The sequence below is a fragment of the Pseudophryne corroboree genome, chromosome 1, assembly GCF_028390025.1.
Source record: "Pseudophryne corroboree isolate aPseCor3 chromosome 1, aPseCor3.hap2, whole genome shotgun sequence".
Classification (NCBI taxonomy): domain Eukaryota; kingdom Metazoa; phylum Chordata; class Amphibia; order Anura; family Myobatrachidae; genus Pseudophryne; species Pseudophryne corroboree.
Genome location: NC_086444.1, coordinates 574,773,793 through 574,791,066, shown reverse-complemented (window position 1 = coordinate 574,791,066; position 17,274 = coordinate 574,773,793).

The following is a 17,274-nucleotide window of genomic DNA, read 5'->3' as shown; positions in this document are numbered from 1 at the left end:
GGGACGTGATCCTGCTTCAACAATCGAGTTCGATAGGGCCCACCGAGCCCTGAGACCCAGGGGAGCACCGTCCGAATGCCCCCGCGACATCATCTGCCGCTTACATTACTACGCAGAAAAAGAGGAGATCCTCCGCAAGACCCGTCGTATGGATGTGATAGAGACTGCTTCTTATAGGATTCAGATCTTCCAGGATTTATCGTGGACGACCCTTCAAAAGCGAAGAGCTCTACACCCACTTACTGCGGAGCTCCGGAAGCTGGGCATTAAATATAGATGGGGCTTCCCTTTTGGCCTCCAGGTCTTGCAAAATGGGAAACTGTACTCCTTTAAAGACTCCTCCGACTTGCCCCTTTTCTGCCAAGCTTTGGGTGTGCCACAGGTCTCTCTTCCGGATTGGCAGGAACCCCTGAATTACGGTGTTCCACCGGAACTCTCTCACCCTGACAATGACTGGCACCTCGTCCACCGTAACCCAAAACCCCTTAGGGAGCAGCGTTCCCTCACGCAGTCAGCGAAGAAATGAGGGTCTCTACTTGGTTCGGGACATTTACTTTAGCAATTTTAAGTGACCCTTATTTAGTTTAACATGTTTACTGACGACTCTGGGGATTTCCTTGCCGTTCGGCACGCTCTCCCTTGGGAGGCGTGGTCGGGGCATCGGGATTGCACTCGACTCGATGAGCACCCACCTGACCTGTATAGGCTGGAGGTATTTGTTCTCAGTTAAATGCTATTTCTCTAAAATGTTTCCCCCTCCCCCTTTTATAGTTGTGTGATTGAACTGTTAGATATGTCCCTGATTGTGATGCCAATTTTCCTGTCGGGGCTGGGGCTGACACTGACCCCCAGATCGCCCCTGCACCGCCCGAGTATTCTCGGTCTTCGATGCGACTAACGCATCCGAGCTCCCGAGAGGCGGTAGTGTGTTCTATTCTACAGTCACTGATTTCATCGGCTGATTTTTGTTAGAGTTAAGTTCTTTGAACTTCCTTCTTCATGTTTTCTTTGCCTCTGTTTCATTCTTTCTCTCTTTTCTCCCCCTCTCCCCAATGTGTGGTTCTCTGTCTAGTGAGCTGTTCTGCCCTCCTTGTCGGACTCAGCACCCCTCCTTGGTACCCAGACGATGGCGGTTGACCCCAAAGTGACAACTATAAAATTGGTTTCTCTTAATGTGAAGGGCCTCAATGTCCCGGAGAAACGCTCAAGGGTGCTCAGAGACCTCTTTGCATTTAGGGCTGATGTTGCTTTTCTACAGGAAACGCACTTTAAAATGGGAACAGCCCCAGTCCTCAAAGACCGTAATTACCCACACTCCTTTTATAACAACAACAGCAAAGGTAAATCTTTGGGTGTCGCTATTTTGCTATCCAAATGCTTGCCCTTTTGTGACATTACGTTTGAGTCTTTGGAGGAGGGTAGAACGCTTCTAGTGAAATGTAAACTGTTTGACCAGCTGTATACGTTTATTAATCTGTATGTTCCCAATCAATCACAACCTAGCTTCTTAGTGAAGGCTCTCAACCGTATTGCCCCCTTAGTTGTGGGTATCCCAGTTATTGGAGGTGATCTTAATTGGGCCCTCCAGCCGGAGGTGGACATCTCCGTGAACCCGACAAGGCCCTCCCTAGCATCGCACCGTAGAGTGCGTCGATCCCTTCATGACCACCAGCTGGCCGACACCTGGAGACTCCAACATCCCAGGGACAGGGATTACACATTCTATTCCAAACCCCATGACACCTACTCTAGGTTGGATTATTTTCTCCTACCCCACAGATTTTTGCACCTAGTTAGGGAAACCGATATTGGTCTAATTACCTGGTCGGATCATGCTCCCATCTCCCTGACCCTGGAGACGTCCTATCCACACTCGAAACAATGCACTTGGCGGTTGAATGAACAACTTCTAACGGATACGAGGTTCCAACCCCAGCTACTCGAGACATTAGAGAATTATTTTCTAACTAACGAGACGCCAGATGTCTCCCGGGTCACGGTGTGGGAAGCCCACAAATGTGTTTTGCGGTGGAAGCTCATCCAGTTAGGTTCCATGCTGAAGAAAGAAAGGCTGGGGGAAAAGGCTACTTTACTCCAACGGTTGAGGGACTTAGAGACAACGCATAAGACAAGCCCATCTTCATCGGTGCTGACCGCACTGACCGAGACGAGAGCAGCTCTCAACACCCTGCTGTTCGCAGACATTAAGAGGGATTATAGGCTCTGCAGAAACCGCTTTTGTCAATGGGGTAATAAATCGGGGAAGCTTCTGGCTAGGGCGGTCCGCGCGCAGAGGGCCACGCTGTTTATCCAGTCAATACAGGATGCGGCGGGGATCCGCCGCACCCTTACAAAAGATATTGCTGGGGCCTTCCACTCTTACTACACTAAATTATATAATCTTCAGTTGTCTGGAGCCTCTGGATCACTATCGGTTACTCGAGACTTGGTGGAGAGATACCTTAGTGCCGCGGGACTTCCTAGAATATCAGAGGATGATAGAGCTTGGCTAGACTCCCCCTTTTCTCTCCCAGAATTGGAACAAGCTCTTAAGGAGACCCCTTCTGGGAAGAGCCCGGGCCCTGATGGCTATACCGTCTCTTATTATAAGCTTTTTAAAAATTCCCTCTTACCTAAAATGCTATTGGCGTTCAACGAGGTTTCCGATAATTGCGGTTTCTCCCTTCAATCACTAGAGGCTTTCATCACGGTCATACCAAAGGAAGGGAAAGACCCGACCCAATGCACCAGTTACCGCCCGATATCCCTCCTTAACACAGACATCAAGCTGTTTTCTAAACTTATAGCTAACAGATTGAAGCTACTACTCCCCAATATTGTACATTCGGACCAGGTGGGTTTTATACCCGGGAGGGAAGCCCGTGATAATACGACCAAAATCATTGATTTGATGCATTTAGCCTCGAATAGCCATAAACCGATAGTGGTGCTTTCAACCGATGCCGAGAAGGTATTCGACCGAGTTGATTGGGTTTTTATGGAGGGGGTCCTGTGACACATAGGGCTGGGACCTGTCAGCTTGAGCCGCGTTTTAGCACTATATAATTTCCCAACTGCGAGGATAAAAATGAATGGAGACTTGTCCCGTCCAGTTCCGATTAGGAACGGTACTAGACAAGGATGTCCCCTTTCGCTCCTAATCTTCGTTCTTTGTATGGAGGCTCTGGCGGGATCCATTAGACTAAATCCCAACATCTCGGGACTCATGGTGGGGGGCAGGGAATACAAACTTGCGCTGTTCGCAGATGACCTGTTAGCTATTATATCGAACCCGGTGGTCTCAGTCCCCAACCTGATGTCCGAACTTGATATAGTTCCCTGTCAAATTTTAAGATTAACCTCTCTAAATCAGTGGCAGTGACTGTTTCACAGCCCTCCCGAGCTCTTGATGGCCTCAAACGATCCTTCCCCTTCCATTGGCATCCTTCTAGCTTTAAATACCTGGGGGTCACCTTACATAAAGATCTATCGCGCCTTTTTGATGAAAATTTCAAAAAATTGCTTACCTCACTTCGCTCCGAGTTCCGGGACTGGGGCAACAGGAGGTTATCTTGGTTGGGGAGTCTCAGTGTCATTAAAATGAATGTTTTGCCGCGAGTCCTCTATCTCCTCCAGACGCTCCCGGTCTCCATTCCCAAAACTTGGTTCAGAGATCTACACAATTTAGTCCGGGATTTTGTATGGGGGGGGCAAGCGACCTCGTTTCCAACATGCCATTCTTTTTCGTCCTAAACATAAAGGCGGTCCTCAATTACCGCACTTCACACTGTATTATGAAGCTGTTATTCTCCACCGATTCTTGGAATGGACACGCCCACACGATACGAAACAATGGGTCCATATTGAGGGAACTGTGCAACCCACCCCCATTGCTTACTTCCCTTGGCGCTCAAAGATACCACGTATAGACCATCCTACCATAGGCCCTACACTTTCGCGCTGGAATAGATTTAGGATTCTCCAGTATATTTCTTCAAAATACTCCCCTCTGACCCCACTGTTCTATAACCCAGATTTCCCGCCGGCAGTCTCAGGCCGGGGATTTGACCCCTGGAAACTAGTGGGGGTGGTGCGTGTTGGCCAGCTGGTGGAACGTGGGGAGATAATCCCCTTCCCCTAGATGCAATCAAAGTGGAATCTCCCGCCTTTGGAGATTTGGAGGTACCTTCAACTGAAACATTTTGCCCTGGGGAGTGCTATCCGCCCAAACCTGACTAGACCTCTGACGGTTTTTGAGAATTTATGCTTAGACCCATCCCGCCCACTACACTTCCTCTCAAAATGCTATAGATCTTTGATCGTGAATACATTTCCAGATCTCCCTAAATATGCCAAAGATTGGGGCCATGACACACAGATGGACCTGTCAGAGGAGGACTGGGAGAAGTGTTTTCAAGCTACCTTTGTGAGTTCCCCAAGTTATTCAGTCCTCGAAACGCACTTCAAAGTCTTGTCCCGGTGGTACAGGTGTCCCCTAACCCTGGCTAAAATGTTCCCTGATGTACCTGACACGTGCTGGCGATGTAATACTGCAACGGGCTCCCCGATGCATATCTGGTGGGACTGCCCCGCACTTCGTCCATTTTGGGATAAAGTTATTGCCAACTCAAAGAGGATAGTGGGTTCGGAGGTTCCTGCTGAGCCTGCCTTCTGGCTTCTCAACTGTGTTACATGGCCCCTGTCGACCTACAAACACTCCTTATTAAAGTTCCTTAATAGCGCAGCCAAAGCGGTTATCCCGGTTCGCTGGCGGTCCACTGAGCCCCCTACTGTGAGGGAGTGGGTGGCCAGAGTAGACTGGTATATGACTATGGAGGAACTGCGGGTGACTCCGGAGTCTAATCGGAGATTCACGACTACTTGGTCCCCTTGGCTGGAATTTAAATCCTCACAAGCTTACACGAAGGTGATACTTTGACTCGGGTCTCCCACAAGGGTCCCTATTTCCGACTTTCAGTTGCCATACTGTCACTCGACGTCACATGTTGGTATTTCTGCTTCTTGACCCGACTGGATCTGAGGTAGTCCACACTGTCTCCGCCCCCCTCTCTTTTTCTGAGTCTCTTTTTCCACCCTGTACTCTTTTCTGTCCCTTACTTCTTTATTAGTTTTAGTGCTAAGAAATTCCTCGGTTTAGACAGCCTTAATCCAGAGAGGCCGGATTTGACCTCAGACGAGAGTTATTAACCTGGACATTGAGTTTATTCATATCTGGCCATATTGTCTAGGCTTAACTGTTAATGTCTACACCTCATGGATTGTGTTTCCTTGTATTATTGATTGAACTAAGAATGCTGTCTCATTTGCCTTGTTATTACACCATAAAACAATAAAAAAATTATTGAGGAAAAAAAAAAATCACTGGAATTATACGTCCAAATCACTGGAATTATACGTCCAAATCACTGTAATTAAATGGCAAAATCACTGGAATTATACGTCCAAATCACTGGAATTAAATGGCAAAATCACTGGAATTATACGTCCAAATCACTGGAATTAAATGGCAAAATCACTGGCATTATACGTCCAAATTACTGGATTTATACTGAAAAATCACTGGAATTATACTGCAAAATCACTGGCATTTTACTGCAAAATCACTGGAATTATAACGTCCAAATCACTGGAATTATACGTCCAAATCACTGGAATTAATTGGAAAAATCACTGGAATTATACGTCCAAATCACTGGAATTATATACGTCCAAATCACTGGAATTAAATGGCAAAATCACTGGAATTATACATCCAAATCACTTGAATTAAATGGCAAAATCACTGGAATTATACTGCAAAATCACTGGAATTATACTGCAAAATCATTGGAATTATACATCCAAATCACTGGAATTATACGTCCAAATCACTGGAATTAAATGGCAAAATGGAGGTTGAGGGCTTCCATCGTCATGTTAAGCTGAACCACTAGTCATGAACATAGGCCAGGGCCTTAGCCGTTCCTTGCCACTCCGTGTCGTAAATGGCATATTGGCAAGTTTACGTTTCTCCTCAGACCATTTCAATTTCTTTTTTTGGGTCTTTTTACTGAACTTTGGCTTTTTGGATTTTACATGCCCTCTACTATAACATTGGGCATCGGCCTTGACAGACGACGTTGATGGCATTTCATCGTCTATGTCATGGCTAGTGGCAGCAGCTTCAGCACTAGGAGGAAGTGGTTCTTCATCTTTCCCTATTTTATCCTCCAAATTTTTGTTCTCCATTATTTTTCTGGAGTTATATAACACAATATGCAGCACAGGAATGATTGATGGCTGATGCACAGGACACTACCACTGGTCTGATGCAGGACAACACAGCAACACTGTAAGGGACTTGTTGTTATTATTATTATTATTATTATTATTATTATAATACTACTGTAGCAGTGGACATATAGCAGTAGCATATACCACTGTGACTGCCTGGTCACTGGAATGACTGATGGCTGATGGACAGGACACTACCACTGGTCTGATGCAGGACAACACAGCAACACTGTAAGGGACTTGTTGTTGATGTTGTTATTATTATTATTATTATTATTATTATTATACTGTAGCAGTAGACATATAGCAGCAGCGTATACCACTGTGACTGCACAACACAACAGCAATGGCAGCAAGAGGACATAACCACTGTGACTGCCTGGTCACTGGAATGACTGATGGCTGATGCACAGGACACTACCACTGGACTGATGCAGCACAACACAGCAGCAATGGACATATGGCAGCAAGAGGACACATCCACTGTGACTGGACAAATACAGCACAAGACACGGACACTGAGAGAACGGAGACACGTCCTCTCTCTACACTCTAATGCCAGAGTGAAAACGGTGGGGACGCGCGGCTCCTTATATGGAATCCAAACTCTGCGAGAATCCGACAGCGGGATGATGACGTTTTGCCTCTTTCTGGTTTCCGAGTCAGGTGGGAAGACCCGGGCCTGACTCGGATCCGGACTCGATATAGATATATATATATATATATATGTGTGTTCTTCATAAGCTCCTACATGACTTGATGCACCTGTACCAAACTTGGTACAAATTCCCTTCATTGTCCAATTTAAAAAACTGGCACGGTTTAAAATTAAAAAATCCACCCATTTCAGGGCCAGTATATCCTTACTAGATGATTCATCGTGCCCTATGGGTGCTCTTCACACCGTTGCAAGGGGCTACGCCCCCTTAACCCTCATTTTTATTATATGGAGTATCACTTCCAATCATAATTTTGTGAGTGGCTGAATATTGCACGGACAAAGGGCGTGCGATGGTTAAAGGGCCGTAGCCCCTTGCGACGGCGTGAATAGCGTACGCAGGACACGATGAATCACCTAGTAGGTGCTGTGGTTTGGGGAGTGGGGGGTGCATTATAGACGCAGATAGGGGAGGGGGTGGGGGGGTGCTGCGGATGGGGGAGAGAGTCCTGAGACACCGCAGGTGGGGTGCGGGGGGGAGGGGCAGTTGTGGGGGTGCCACGGGTGGGGGAAGGGCTGTTGTGGGGATGCCGTGGGGGAGGGGAGGGTGCGGTGGTGCTACGCTTGGGGGAGGGGCAGGTGCAAGGTTTGCGTGAGGTGTATCCAGCCGGGGCACACTGCAGAAGTGACAGTATAGGGGACAAAGGCACACCATAGGTGACACATGGCGTTGCAAGGTCATGACCGGCACAGTCGAGACACATCAGCAGAGCTCTTCCGGAGACAAGCAGTCCGGAGCTACCGCGGGTGGGGGAGGGCCGGTTGTGGGTGAGGGAGGGGCTGTTGCGGGGGTTCCACGGGTGGGGCTGTTGTGAGGGTGCCGCGCGGGGGGGGGGGGGGGGGGCAGTTGTGCTACAGTTGGTGGAGGGGTGGGTGTGGGATTGGGTGAAGTGTATCACAGAGCTGTCCCGGAGAGCTGTCCCAGAGACAGGCAGCGCAGAGCCGGGCTATGTGTTGGGCACGGCAGGAAAGGGGAGAGCAGCAGCACACTGCTAGCCTCCTGCAGCCCTACTTACTGAAGCACAGCCGGTAGTCTCCTGTGTGGAGGCGCCCCTTCTCCTCGGTCCTGTAGCACGTCATGCAGCTGATCCAGCGGTGGTGACACGCTACGGCTCTCCCTCTGCGGTCCCGCTTCAGGGCAGCGGCAGCAGCTCAGCAGAAGGTAAACGCCGAGCCGTAGCGGCACAGCACGTTGATGTTATATCCCCTCCTCTGGCGGTGGAGGCTCGGGCCCTACACACAGCCGCAGCAGCACTATCCGACCCTGGCATCTACACACCTGACAGGGGCACTGTGGCTGCAGCCGATCCAGAACATGGCCACTGTGCAAACACACACAACAAAGCCACAGAGAATTGGCATCCAGACGCCCACCATGCCCTCCACACCGGCCCCCACAGCCGCACCTCGGCCACCGCACACTGGCCTCTCCCCGGCACTCACACGTAGAAGAGTCTGACTTTCCCTCAGCCGGTGTGGGGAGATGTGTGCGCACTGTACACACATTTACCCTCCCTACTTCCTAGGATGTGATAGCCCTGCCGCTAAGGTTAGTTTTAAAACCAATTTGGTGAAGTGACCTCTGACATCACCAGGGGGAGGATCTACCCTGCCGCTAACCCAGTGAGAGCTCCTAGCCATGCCCAGGGTCAGGGCCGGCCCAAGCCTAAATTTTTTGGTAAGCGAATATAGATTTTGGCGCCCCCCACCCCCACCCCCATGGTTGATGGAAAATATAACACACACACAAAAGCTTAAGGCGCATTAAGCGAAATATGGGTGAAATCAACTGCCATAAAGTTAAAACTTAAAGGGCAAAACCGTTAAATAAGTGTTTTCTAATTAATCTAACTAATTAATCTAACTTTTGAAAATTGGGGACCTATCTGTCCTTTTCTGGGTCCCATTGGAATGAAGGTTCATATTAATCTTATTAATTATTCAAATATAAAAACAGACTTGACTTGGACACTACAAAACTATTGCAAGGTGAGGGGATGGGGTGACAGTGCTGCTGGGCTGTGTAGCATACAGGACACTCTGCACCAGAGCTGTAACTAGACATTTTGGTGCCCTTTGGCAGATAGTAAATTGGTGCTCCCCCTCCCATACTTGAGTACAAGGACAGTGCGCGCCGAAGGCGCGCCCCAAAAATTTAGGGGCGTGGTTTCATGGGGAAAGAGCATGGCCACATAATAGTACCAATTCCCATTACACCACACAGGTAGAGCACGTTATACACATTGCACCAGGTAGAGCACGTTATACACATTGCACCAGGTAGAGCACGTTATATACATTGCACCAGGTAGAGCACATTATACACAATGCGCCAGGTAGAGCACGTTATACACAATGCGCCAGGTAGAGCACGTTATACACAATGCGCCAGGTAGAGCACGTTATACACATTGCGCCAGGTAGAGCACGTTATACACATTGCGCCAGGTAGAGTACGTTACACACAATGCGCCAGGTAGAGCACGTTACACACATTGCACCAGGTAGAGCACATTACACACATTGCACCAGGTCAGGCTCAGACTGGCCTGCCGGGGTTCCGGTGGATCCACCGGTGGGTCACGCTCACTTGTAGCCACGCCCACTTCTGCAGGGGGGGGGTGGCTTAGCAGGCAGCTCAGTGGTCAGCAGGCTCCGTTTCCAGAGGAGCCTGCTGCGGATGTAGCACTGGGCCGGGACTGACGTGCGCAGCGTCATGACGTCACGCAGCACGCTGCGCAGCACGCTGCACCTCCCGCACCACACAGTCAGGATCCTGCCGCCACGGACGGAGGGTGAGACACGCGGCGCCCTGGATCTGGTGAGTGCGGTGCGTGCAGCGGGCGGGTCGCGGCTCCCGGCTTCCAAAACAGCAGGGGAGTGGAGGGGAGGGAGGCTCCCTGCTCCCTGTATAGTGCTGCTGCCGCCGCCGCCAAGCAGTGACCTGGGTGGGGGTGGGGGGAGGGAGGGAGGGTCCGAGCCTGAGTTTTTTTATATTTAAGAATTCTGAAACTAGATTTGGCAAAACAGTGACCGGGGGAGGGGGCCCTGCGGCCTGGTCTCCCTGGGGCCCCTGCGGCCTGGTCTCCCTGGGCCCCCTGCGGCCAGGTCTCCCTGGGCCCCCTGCGGCCTGGTCTCCCTGGGCCCCCTGCGGCCTGTTCTCCCTGGGCCCCCTGCGGCCTGGTCTCCCTGGGCCCCCTGCGGCCTGGTCTCCCTGGGCCCCCTGCAGCATGGGCCCCCTGCGGCCTGGTCTCCCTGGGCCCCCTGCGGCCTGGTCTCCCTGGGCCCCCTGCGGCATGGGCCCCCTGCGGCATGGGCTCCCTGGGCTCCCTGTGGCATTGGGCCCCCTGAGGCATTGGGCCCCGTGCGGCTTGGTCTCCCTGGGATCCCTGCGGCATAGGCCCCCTGCGGCCTGGTCTCCCTGAGCCACCTGCGGCCTGGGCCTCCTGTGGCCTGGGCCCCCTGCGGCCTGGGCCCCCTGTGGCATGGCCCCCCTGCGGCCTGGGCTCCCTGCGGCATGGGCCCCCTGCGGCCTGGTCTCCCTGGCCCCCCTGCTGCATGGGCTCCCTGTGGCATGGGCCCCCTGCAGCCTGGGCTCCCTGCGGCATGGCCCCCCTGCAGCCTGGTCTCCCTGGGCCCCCTGCGGCCTGGTCTCCCTGGGCCCCCTGCGGCCTGGTCTCCCTGCGGCCTGGTCTCCCTGGGCCCCCTGCGGCCTGGTCTCCCTGGGCCCCCTGCAGCATGGGCCCCCTGCGGCCTGGGCTCCCTGGGCCCCCTGCGGCCTGATCTCCCTGGGCCCCCTGCGGCCTGGTCTCCCTGGGCCCCCTGCGGCCTGGTCTCCCTGGGCCCCCTGCGGCATGGGCCCCCTGCGGCCTGGGCTCCCTGCGGCATTGGGCCCCATGCGGCTTGGTCTCCCTGGGATCCCTGCGGCATGGGCCCCCTGCGGCATGGTCTCCCTGGGCCCCCTGCGGCCTGGGCCCCCTGCGGCCTGGGCCCCCTGTGGCATGGCCCCCCTGCGGCCTGGGCTCCCTGCGGCATGGGCCCCCTGCGGCCTGGTCTCCCTGGCCCCCCTGCGGCATGGGCTCCCTGTGGCATGGGCCCCCTGCAGCCTGGTCTCCCTGGCCCCCCTGCGGCATGGGCTCCCTGTGGCATGGGCCCCCTGCAGCCTGGGCTCCCTGCGGCATTGGGCCCCCTGTGGCATTGGGCCCCCTGTGGCCTGGTCTCCCTGGGATCCCTGCGGCATGGGCCCCCTGCGGCCTGGTCTCCCTGGGCCCCCTGCGGCCTGGGCCCCCTGTGGCCTGGGCCCCCTGTGGCATGGCCCCCCTGCGGCCTGGGCTCCCTGCAGCATGGGCCCCCTGCGGCCTGGTCTCCCTGGCCCCCCTGCGGCATGGGCTCCCTGTGGCATGGGCCCCCTGCAGCCTGGGCTCCCTGCGGCATGGCCCCCCTGCAGCCTGGTCTCCCTGGGCGCCCTGCGGCATGGTCCCCCTGTGGCCTGGTCTCCCTTGGCCCCCTGTGGCCTGGTCTCCCTGTGGCCTGGGCCCCCTGCGGCCTGGGCCCCCTGCGGCCTGGGCTCCCTGCGGCCTGGTCTCCCTTGGCCCCCTGCGGCCTGGTCTCCCGGGGCCCCCTGCGGCCTGGGCCCCCTGGGCTCCCTGCATAGTGCGGCCTTGCGACCAATACAGCAGAGTAGGGGGGTCATGTTTGTGTGCAGGGTTGGTGAGGCTCTTGATGTACAGGGGATAGTCAGACTCCGGGCCACCGTCAGGGGGGTACTTCAGTCTCGGGCCAGGAGAGTAAAGGGGCCCCATGCTACTGTAGCCTGCCTGTGATGATCGGATGGATGTCCCGCCCCCTTCACCTGTAACCCCGCCCACTTCACCCGAGGCCAAACCCTTCCAGTGCCTCCCCTGTTTCAAACACCGGGCATCACACATGTAAGCTGCAGCAGCACAGTGTAAAGGTCCATACGGTGAGATTCTGTCTATGGGGGGCATTCTGACCTGATCGCTGCTGTGCGTTTTCGCACAGCAGCGATCAGGTCTGAACTGCGCGCATGCCAGACAGCCGACGGCAGAGGCAGTCGCTGGGTGGGAAAGAGCGGGCTGGAGCCGTTGGGGGGGCGGGCCGCGGTGGCTGCGTGATGTCACACAGCTGTTGCGACCTGGGCAGCGACGAGTAGCTCCCTGCCAGCGCACCGAATTACGCTGGCTGGGAGCTAACTCTTCCAGTACAAAAGCATCGCCGCTGTGCGATGCTTTTGCACTTGTGCGACAGGGTAGGGCATGTCTGTGGCTGTGCAGTGTGGTCATATAATATTTTTTCACTTTTACAGGTACCCCATGGATTCTACATGTACAAGAGGACCGAGAGGCTGCGTGAGATACTAGGTAGGTATGTGAGTGTGTACGTGTGTAAGTGTGTGTTAATAAACTTTTACTTTCACGGTGTGTGTGTTTTGTCTTTTTTTGGGGTATTTCTTTTGTTGTGGAACTACAGGTACAAGCGGCCCTTTAATTCTCTGCATGCTGGTACTTGTGGTTCTCCAAGTACCAGCATGTGGGGAGGCTTGCTAGGACTTGTAGTTCCACAGCAAAAGACAATATTCTTTTTATACACATTTTTGGCTATCAGCCTGGCACCCACCGCCCAGGGGTGCTGGGGACAGCCTCGGGTTTCACTCCTGGCCCTTGGGTGCCTGGAGGGGGGGGGACCCCTTTATTTAAGGGTCCCCATTCCCCCAGGGAACCCCGGCCAGGGGTGACTAGTTGGGGTGTGTGATGCTGCGGCCGCAGGGACCTGTATAAAAGTGTCACCCGGCTGTGGCATCACCTCCCTGGCTAGTGGAGCCCGGTGCTGGTTTCAAAAATACGGGGGACCCCTACTTCTTTTGTCCTCCATATTTTTGAGCCCGGTGCTGGTTGTTTAAATACGGGGGAACCCCAGGCAATTTCCCCCCCCCGTATTTTTGCAACCAGGACCGGCTATAAGAGCCCGGGGCTGGTTATGCATTTGGGGGGGAACTGCACATCGTTTTTTTTTTGTTTGTTTTTTCTTCTAACACTTTCTTAACATTTTCACACAGAAGCATGCATGGATCTCACTGATGTGTGCATGCTTCTGACTAAGTAATAAAACATGACCCAAAATGTTTTTTATTACTAAAATTTGCATGTTTCCTTTACTAAAAATCCCCAATAATCTCATACAAATTCGTTTTAACCTTAAAAATTGCACCCTATTACAGTTGCAATTTTTAGCAAGTTACAAACGTGCGATTTGTTGCGATTTTTTTTAAGACACTTTAAAAATCGCACCCTATTACATCTAGGCCGTGGATCGGCGAATTTGCTATTTTCTCTTACGTCCTAGAGGATGCTGGGGTCCATATTAGTACCATGGGGTATAGACGGGTCCACCAGGAGCCATTGGCACTTTAAGAGTTTAATAGTGTGGGCTGGCTCCTCCCTCTATGCCCCTCCTACCAGACTCGGTTTAGAAAATGTGCCCGGAGGAGCCGGTCACAGCTAGGGGAGCTCTGCAGAGCTTCTTTAGAAAAGTTTATTTTAGAGTTTGTTTTTTTTACAGGGAGGCTGCGGTCAACAGCCTCCCTGCATCGAGGGACTGAGGGGGGGGAGCAGTGTCTGCCCTGCGGGGTCTTGAGCCACTGCCTCCGCTGACTGGACATTGAGCTCCAGGGGGAACAGATCGCGCCCCGCCACAGGGGAATGCTCACCCCGGCAGCCAGCCGCCACCCCCTCACTGAGCTGAAGTGTAGCGAGTTAGTCACTGTCCCCCCTTACAAGCGGGGGGGTCAGTGTGAAGAGGGCGGCTTGAGGATGGGAGCGCGGTATTGACCGCGCTCCCGGATGGCTCAGCGGTACTGCGGTGCGGCGCTGTGAGGGGCGCCCCGAGCCAGCAAGGTACCCTACACTGACCATTTCGAGCCTGTCGGGGTCCGCTGATCTCAGCCAGCACAAAATTCCTCAGGCCGGTATTATCTTCAAGAGCGGGAAGACAGCGAAGGGGCGGAGCTTCTCCTTAGTGCGGACCCAGCAGCGTTATGCGCCATTTTTCCTGCCTGCAATCACTACTAGTGGACGTCCAGGTCCCTCCAGTGCAACTCCAGCTTCCTGTACGGTACCAGGGGGTTGTAGAAGGGGGGGGGGGCTGTGTTGTAGGCTGTGTCACCTATTAAGGGACACAGTCAGCGCGGGTTGGGGTCTCCCTATACTTCTAATAGCGCTGCATGTGGGTTGGCTCCAATCTCTGTGTCTCTCTGCCATTCTTGGGGGGAAACTGTCTAGTGAATACCCTGTGTGTTTGTGGGGTGTTTGGTGTGTGTGACAACATGTCTAGGGACACTGTTTCATATGCTGCAGATGATTTGTCTTCCCAGGAGGACTTCATACCATGTAATCAGGATTGCACTGTTGTATCACAGATCCCTGCTAGAGAGCCAGAATGGTTAGTTTCTCTGAGGGGGACTATTTCTCAGATTTCTGACAGGGTTGCTAGGATTGAGCATGCCACTCAGATACTACAATCCTCTATGGTTGTGTGGTCTGATACTGCTTCCTCGGGATCCCCTGCGGTGCATTCTCACAAACGTGCACTTGCATTGCTTACGCAGGATGACACGGACACCTACTCTGACACTGCAGACGGTGACGGGGATGTGTCGAGGAGGACAGCATCACTTGCTAGGGGGGTGCAGTTGATGATTGAATCTGTGAGGGATATTTTACATATTTTTGACACAGCTCCTGAACAGATGGAGGAGGCCTTCTTTACAGATAATAAGAAGCCCCCCCCCCCCCCCCCCCACACACACACACACACACACCTTCCCGGCATCCAAAGAATTAAACGCTATCTTTGAAAAAGCCTGGGAAACTCCGGAAAATAAATTTAATATCCCTAAGAGGGTCTTGGTTGCTTTTCCCTTCCCAGAGGAAGATAGAAAGAAGTGGGAGTCTCCGCCGATAGTTGACGCCTCTGTCTCCAGGCTGTCAAAACAGGTGGTTTTACCAGTTCCGGGATCTACCGCGTTGAAGGACCCGGCAGATCGCAAGGTGGATGCTACACTAAAATCCATTTACCCGGCTTCCGGGGCTATATTACGGCCTACTATAGCCTATGCTTGGATTGCAAAAGCTATTGCCAGGTGGTCAATAACTCTGCAGGAGGAGTCGACTTCGCTGGAATAAGGTGACGTTGATGTATTTTTACGCCATATTCAGGATTCTGCAGGGTTCCTGGTGGATTCCATGAAGGACCTGAAGAACAAAGGTTCTGGCAATCCTCATTGCTCCGGACTGGCCAAGGAGGGCTTGGTACGCGGATCTACTGGATCTTCTGCTGGAAGATCCAAGGCCGTTGCCTCTTCGGGAGGATCTGCTACTGCAGGGGCCGTTCGCTTATCAAGACTTACCACGGCTACGTTTGACGGCATGGCGGTTGAACGCCAGATCTTAGCTCGGAAGGGTATCCCGAGTGAGGTCATTTCTACCCTGATGCAGGCTAGGAAGGGGTTAACGTTTAAACATTACCATCACATTTGGAAAAATATGTTTCTTGGTGTGAGTCCAGGAAGTTTCCTGCGGTGGAGTTTCAACTTGGACGTTTTCTCTTTTTCCTGCAAGCAGGGGTGGATATGGGGCTTAGATAGGACTCCATCAAGGTCCAGATCTCTGCTTTGTCCATCTTCTTCCAAAAACAATTGTCTGCCCTCCCTGAGGTTCAGACCTTCTTGAAAGGGGTTCTGCACATCCAGCCTCCCCTTGTGGCGCCAACGGCACCCTGGGATCTTGATGTGGTGTTGCAGTTCCTGCAATCTGCTTGGTTTGAGCCTCTACAGGAGGCTGATCTCAAGTTTCTCACGTGGAAGGCGGTCACCTTGTTGGCCTTGGCTTCTGCGCGATGTGTGTCGGAATTGGGGGCTTTATCTTGTAAAAGCCCCTATTTGATCTTCCAAGACAGGGCGGAACTTAGGACTCGTACAGAGTTCCTGCCTAAGGTTGTATCGGCTTTCCATATCAACCAACCTATTGTGGTGCCAGTGGCTACTGACTCCTCAATTGCTTCAAAGGCCTTGGATGTAGTGAGGTCTTTGAAGATTTACGTGAGGAGGACGGCTCGTCATAGGAAAAGTGACTCTCTGTTTGTCCTCTATGATCCGAAGAAGATTGGGTGTCCTGATTCTAAGCAGTCGATTTCACGCTGGATCAGGTTCACTATCCAGCATGCTTATTCCACGGCAGGATTGCAGTGTCCGAAATCTGTAAAGGCCCACTCTACTTGTAAAGTGGGCTCTTCCTGGGCGGCTGCCCGGGGTGTCTCGGCTGTACAACTCTGCCGAGCAACTACTTGGTCTAGGTCGAACACGTTTGCCAAGTTTTACAAGTTCGATACTTTGGCCTCTGATGACCTCAAGTTTGGTCAAGCAGTGTTGCAGGAGCCTCCGCACTCTCCCTCCCGTACTGGGAGCTTTGGTATATCCCTATGGTACTAATATGGACCCCAGCATCCTCTAGGACGTAAAAGAAAATAGGATTTTGGTTACCTACCGGTAAATCCTTTTCTCGTAGTCCGTAGAGGATGCTGGGCGCCCGCCCAGTGCTGCATTTTCCTGCATTGGTTTTATAGTTCAGTACTGCCTGGTTCCTAGGTAAGTTCTGCGTTATTTACAGTTTCAGCTGTTGCTGAGTTGTTCCGGCATGTCAGCCGGATTTGCCTGTTGTGTGAGCTGGTATGAATCTCACCACTATCTGTGTAATTCCTTCTCTCGAAGTATGTCGTCTCCTCGGGTACAGTTTCTAGACTGAGTTTGGTAGGAGGGGCATAGAGGGAGGAGCCAGCCCACACTGTTAAACTCTTAAAGTGCCAATGGCTCCTGGTGGACCCGTCTATATCGCATGTTACTAATATGGACCCCAGCATCCTCTACGGACTATGAGAAAAGGATTTACCGGTAGGTAACAAAAATCCTATTTTCACCAGTATCGGGGGGGAATACTCTGCCACAGGAACACTCGGCACCCATCCCCCACCTAAATCCACCATCCCCCACCTAAAAACTCTCCTGGTGTAACCCAGGCACATACACAACAGCTTGAAGTGGGCATCGGGGTAGAGCTGCACTAATGTGGCTCTCATCTTAGGGTCCCAATATGACCAATATAATCATTTTTAATATATAATCATAATTTTTAATTTTATAATCATTGTTTAATGTATATTTAAAAGTATATAGCTTTGATTTGTATTTC